Here is a 6,333-nt window from a genome sequence, read left to right as displayed (position 1 = left end):
TGGCTATGACAACCATAGAGGTCTGCTGGAGACCATGTGATGGGGTTACTGATGGGCGGAATTTCCAGCACACTTCCCGGAAGCACTTAAGCATTTAACTAGTTAACAGTCGCGTGTGGATTGCAATTCCACCCGCAGCTGTTAGAAGCACATGTCAGCTTGTGCCAGGAAATATGTGGGCTCAGCGCCGGAGCCCACATCAAAGGGATGGATTCCGACGTGGGGGTACTATTACTCCCAATGTCGAAAATGGGTTAATATTGCAAAATAATACAATTATAAACTTGATTATAAATGATTATAAGGTTGTAAATATTGTAGGTTAACGGTGATGGTCAAAGGCACGAAAGATTTATTACTTAACGTAATCTAGATTTAATCTTATATATGATTCTTATACAGGTCATATCACATAATGAACCACGTAAAGGATAACTTTGTCTGCCCACAGCTTCCACTAGAAGGAGTTAACTGTATAGGGATTTATACTATTAAAGAAAAATAAACTAGATTGCCCCTAGTTGAAGCAGAAGTATTTTCTTTTTCAATTACCTCAAGATTTTTATGCTCCAATAGGGTAAGGAATACTAGAATATCCCCTTGAAGGGGCTGTCTCACAATCAACATCACGCTTGGGGTTCGCGGTTACAATAATTTTATTGTAGTAGACACTTTAAGAGCTTATATGATTATACTTTATATATGCATATATACAATGGAATACAATGTTTAATGCTTTTTATCATTTGTATATAACATTAGCATAAAATATACAATTGAAACTATATATGTTCATCTAAAGCAAACGTTTTCACCCTCTTAATGATATTGGCCTGTAGATACACAACCATATTCTGTTGATACAGTGGAAGTTGATAGGAGGCTCCAATTATATTATATAATGTATATACCAACATTTGTGGTGCGGTCCAGATACCAGGATCATACGCCTATGTAAATATTTGGGAGTTATCATTACGTAAATTCTTCTTGCATGCATTTTTAAGCAATCTCCTCTTATCAGGTTCAGATCTGTAAGAAAAATAGACAAAATATTTCTTCAGGTTATAAATCTTTCAGTTCACTTATACAGTCCTTTTGGAAAAGAATATTTGTTATATGGAGTAGTTTATGATCTTTAACCCTGCTGTACTGTTCGGGTCTAATTTGACCATAAAAAAAGATTGTGAAGCTGCTGATTATTTATTATGAGGATATGCAAATCATGGTTAGATGAGTTTGTTTAGGGATAGGTGTTATTGTGAGTGTTGTTTTTTTTATTTTTTGTATGAAATAATGATTGTTACTTGTACATATGTACTGTTAGGGTATGTTTCCACGGTCAGGAAACGCTGCATGTTTGACGCTGCGGACAGCTGCAGCCAGTGTCGGACTGGGGTACCAAGGGCCCACCAGTAACATTGACTTTGGGGGCCCACTTTTCACCTGCATACAAATATTACACTACCCTGGTTCACAAATTTACCTATATCTCTATATAATAATAAACTGGGTAGTTTGGTTAACCCCTTCCTGACATCCGACGTACTATCCCGTCCATGGGACCCGGGCCCCTATGCCCATGGACGGGATAGTACGTCTACCGCAATCAGCGGCGCCCACGTGGTGAGCGCCGCTGATTGCGGCCGGGTGTCAGCTGATTATCACAGCTGACACCCGGCACAATGTGTCAGGGGCGGTCACAGACCGCCCCCGACACGTTAACCCCTTGCACACCACGATCAAACATGATCGCGGTGTACCGGGGGTTAAAGGGAAGCATCGGCAGGGAGGGGGCTCCCTCCGTGCTTACCTGAGCCAACCACGGCAGCGCAATGTGCAGCGCTGCTGCCGGGGGCTCCTTTCCTGCAGCCCCCGAATCCAAGATGGCGACGGGGGCCTTCGGGGGCCTGCAGGAAGCTGGCTTCCTCAGTGCCTGCAAAGCGCAGGCATGAGGAAGCCTTGTGCACTGCCTGTGACAGATCGCTGATCTTTCACAGTGATCTGTGATGTGACAGATCAGCGATCTGTCACAGAACAGTGATGTCCCACCTGGGACTATTTAATAAAGTAAAAAAAAAATAAAAATAAAGTGTTAAAATAATTTTAAAAAAATCGCCAAATAAATTACAAAAAAAAAAAAATATTCCCCCAAATAAATCCATTTTTTGAAAATAAAAAAAATAAATAAATAAAAGTACACATATTAGGTATCGCCGCATCCGTAACGACCCGCCCTATAAAACTGTCCCATTAGTTAACCCCTTTAGCGAACCCCTTAAAAAATAAAAATAAAAAACAAAGCAAAAAATAATGATTTATTATCATACCGCCAAACATAAAGTGTAATAACACGCGATCAAAAAGACGCATATAAATATCCATTGTACCGCTGAAAACGTCATCTTGTCCCGCAAAAAACGAGCCACCACACAGCATCATCAGCGAAAAAATAAAAAAGTTATAGCTCGCAGAATAAAGCGATGCAAAAATAAATATTTTTTATATAAAATAGTTTTCATTGCATAAAACCGACAAAACATATATTAAGACCTAAATGAGGTATCGCTGTAACCGTACTGACCCGAAGAATAAAACCGCTTTATCAATTTTACCGCACGCGGAACGGTGTAAACGCACCCCCCCGAAAAGAAATTCATGAAACGCTGGTTTTTGTTCATTCTGCGTCCCAAAAATCGGAATAAAAAGCGATTAAAAAATGTCACGTGCCCAAAAATGGTACCAATAAAAACGTCAACTCGTCCCGCAAAAAATAAGACCTCACATGACTCGGTGGGTCAAAATACGGAAAAATTATAGCTCTCAATATGTGGTGATGCAAAAACTATTTTTACAATAAAAAGCGTCTTTTAGCGTGCGACAGCCGCCAAACATAAAAACCGCCATAAATAGTAAATCAAACCCCCCGTTATCACCCCCTTAGTTAGGGAAAAATAATAAAACTAAAAGAAAATGTATTTATTTCCATTTTTCCATTACGGTTAGGGTTAGGGTTAGGGTAGGGTAGGGTAGGGTTAGGGTTAGGGCTAGGGCTAGGGTTAGGGCTAGGGTTAGGGTTAGGGCTAGGTTAGGGCTAGGGTTAGGGCTAGGGCTAGGGTTAGGGCTAGGGTTAGGGTTAGGGCTGAGATTAGGATTAGGGGTGTGTTGGGGTTCGGGTTGGAGTTAGAATTGGGGGTTTCCACTGTTTTGGCATATCAGGGGCTCTCCAAATGCAACATGGCATCTGATTTCAATTCCAGCCAATTCTGAGTTGAAAAAATCAAATGGTGCTCCTTCCCTTCCAAGCTCTGACATGCGCCCAAACAGTGTTTTACCCCCATATGTAGGGCATCAGCCTACTCAGGACAAATTGCAAAACAATTTTTGGGGTCCAATTTCTCCTGTTACCCTTAGGAAAATAAAAAAATTGGGGCAAAAATATCATTTTTGTGGAAAAAAATGATTTTTTCATTTTCATGTCCGAGCGTTATAAAATTCTGTGAAGCACTTGGGAGTTCAAAGTGCTCACCACACATCTAGATAAGTTCCGTGGGGGGTCTAGTGTCCAAAATGGGGTCACTTGTTGGGAGTTTCAATAGTTTAGGTACATCAGGGGCTCTTCAAACGCACATGACACCCGCAGACCATTCCATCAAAGTCTGCATTCCAAAACATCACTACTTCCCTTCCGAGCCCCGACGTGTGTCCATACAGTAGTTTTCTCCCACATATGGGGTGTCAGCGTACTCATGACAAATTGGACAACAACTTTTGGGGTTCAATTTCTCCTGTTACCCTTGGGAAAATAAAAAAATTGGGGACTAATTGATCATGTTTGTGGAAAAAATACGATTTTTTTATTTTCATGCCCGGGTATTATAAACTTCTGTGAAGCCCTTGGGGCTTCAAAGTGCTCACCTCACATCTAGATAAGTTCCTTAGGGGGTCTAGTTTTCAAAATGGGGTCATTTGTGGGGGGTTTCCACTGTTTAGGTACATTAGGGGCTCTCCAAAGGCAACATGACACCCGCAGACCATTCCATCAAAGTCTGCATTCCAAAACGTCACTACTTCCCTTCCGAGCCCCGACGTGTGTCCATACAGTAGTTTTCTCCCACATATGGGGCATCAGCGTACTCAGGACAAATTGGACAACAACTTTTGGGGTTCAATTTCTCCTGTTACCCTTGGGAAAATAAAAAAATTGGGGACTAATTGATCATGTTTGTGGAAAAAATACGATTTTTTTATTTTCATGCCCGGGCATTATAAACTTCTGTGAAGCCCTTGGGGGTTCAAAGTGCTCACCTCACATCTAGATAAGTTCCTTAGGGGGTCTAGTTTTCAAAATGGGGTCATTTGTGGGGGGTTTCCACTGTTTAGGTACATTAGGGGCTCTCCAAAGGCAACATGACACCCGCAGACCATTCCATCAAAGTCTGCATTCCAAAACGTCACTAATTCCCTTCCGAGCCCCGACGTGTGTCCATACAGTAGATTTCTCCCACATATGGGGCGTCAGCGTACTCAGGACAAATTGGACAACAACTTTTGGGGTTCAATTTCTCCTGTTACCCTTGGGAAAATAAAAAAATTGGGGATTAATTGATCATGTTTGTGGAAAAAATACGATTTTTTTATTTTCATGCCCGGGCATTATAAACTTCTGTGAAGCCCTTGGGGGTTCAAAGTGCTCACCACACATCTAGATAAGTTCCTTGGGGGGTCTAGTTTACAAAATGGTGTCATTTGTGGGGGGTTTCCACTGTTTAGGTACATCAGAGGTTTTCCAATCGCAACATGGTATCCGATCTCAATTCCAGCCAAAAACGTCAAATGGCGCTGCTTCCCTTCCGAGCTCTGCCATGCGCCCAAATAGTGGTTTACCCCCACATGTGGGGTATCAGCGTACTCAGGACTAATTGCACAATAACTTTTAGGGTCCTGTTACCCTTGGAAATATAAGAATTGAGGGTGAAACGATCATTTTTGTGGAAAAAATATGATTTTTTAATTGTACGGCTTTATGTTATAAACTTCTGTGAAGCCCTTGGGGGTTCAAAGTTCTCACCACACATCTAGATAAGTTCCTTAGGGGGTCTAGTTTCCAAAATGGTGTCATTTGTGGGGGGTTTCCACTGTTTTGGTACATCAGGGGTTTTCCAATCGCGACATGATGTCCGATCTCAATTCCAGCCAAAAACGTCAAATGGCGCTGCTTCTCTTCCGAGCTCTGCCATGCGCCCAAATAGTGGTTTACCCACACATGTGGGGTATCAGCGTACTCAGGACAAATTGCACAATAAATTTTAGGGTCCTGTTACCCTTGGGAAAATAAAACTTGGGGTGAAAAGATCATTTTTGTGGAAAAAATATGATTTTTTAATTGTACTGCTGTACGTTATAAACTTCTGTAAAGCCCTTGTGGGTTCAAAGTTCTCACCACATATCTAGATAAGTTCCTTGGGGGGTCTAGTTTCCAAAATGGGGTCACTTGTAGGGGGTTTCCACTGTTTAGGTACATCAGGGACTCTCCAAACGTGACATGGCGTCCGATCTGAATTCCAGACAATTTTGCATTGAAAAAGTCAAACAGCGCTCCTTCCATTCTGAGCTCTGCCATGCGCCGAAACAGTCGTTCCCCCCCACATATCAGGTATCAGCGCACCCAGGACAAATTGCACAAAAACTTTTGCAGTCCAATTTCTCCTGTTACCCTTGGTAAAATAAAAAAAATTGAACCTGAAGTATTTTTTTTGTGAAAAAAAGTTAGATGTTCATTTTTTTTTAAATATTCAAAAAAATTCCTGTGACGCACCTAAAGGGTTAATAAACTTCTTGAATGTGGTTTTGAGCACCTTAAGGGGTGCAGTTTTTAGAATGGTGTCACTTTTGGGTATTTTCTATCATATAGACCCCTCAAAGTGGCTTCAAATGTGATGTGGTCCGTAAAAATAAAATGGTGTTGTAAAAATGAGAAATCGCTGGTCAACTTTTAACCCTTATAACTTCCTAACAAAAAAAAATTTTGGTTCCAAAATTGTGCTGATGTAAAGTAAACATGTGGGAAATGTTAGTTTTCAAGTTTTTTGGGTGCCATATCTCTGTGATTTAAGGGCATAAAAATTCAAAGTTGGAAAATTGCGAAATTTTCAAAATTTTCGCCAAATTTCCGTTTTTCTCACAAACGCAAGTTATTTGAATGAAATTTTACCACTAACATGAAGTACAATATGTCACGAGAAAACAATGTCAGAATCACCGGGATCCATGGAAGCGTTCCAGAGTTATGACCTCATAAAGGTACAGTGGTCAGAATTGTAAAAATTGGCC

The 6,333-nt window shown here is 40.9% G+C and overlaps 1 protein-coding gene across 1 annotated transcript in view; it reads right to left on the bottom strand.

The window, feature by feature from the left end:
* Nucleotides 1–638: 638 nt before the first annotated feature.
* The window catches only part of CUNH17orf67 (chromosome unknown C17orf67 homolog), a 77,964-nt gene continuing 72,269 nt past the window's right edge, over nt 639–6,333 (bottom strand). The window contains exon 4 of the mRNA XM_073588102.1: nt 639–1,032. The gene's annotated coding sequence lies outside the window, so the exon portion shown is untranslated. The remainder of the gene's footprint in view (nt 1,033–6,333) is intronic.

Source organism: Dendrobates tinctorius, unplaced genomic scaffold (assembly GCF_039654945.1).
Source record: "Dendrobates tinctorius isolate UK_male_01 unplaced genomic scaffold, ASM3965494v1 ptg000103l, whole genome shotgun sequence".
Classification (NCBI taxonomy): domain Eukaryota; kingdom Metazoa; phylum Chordata; class Amphibia; order Anura; family Dendrobatidae; genus Dendrobates; species Dendrobates tinctorius.
Note: the sequence above shows the minus strand (reverse complement) of the source record. Positions and strands in the feature narration are given on the sequence as shown.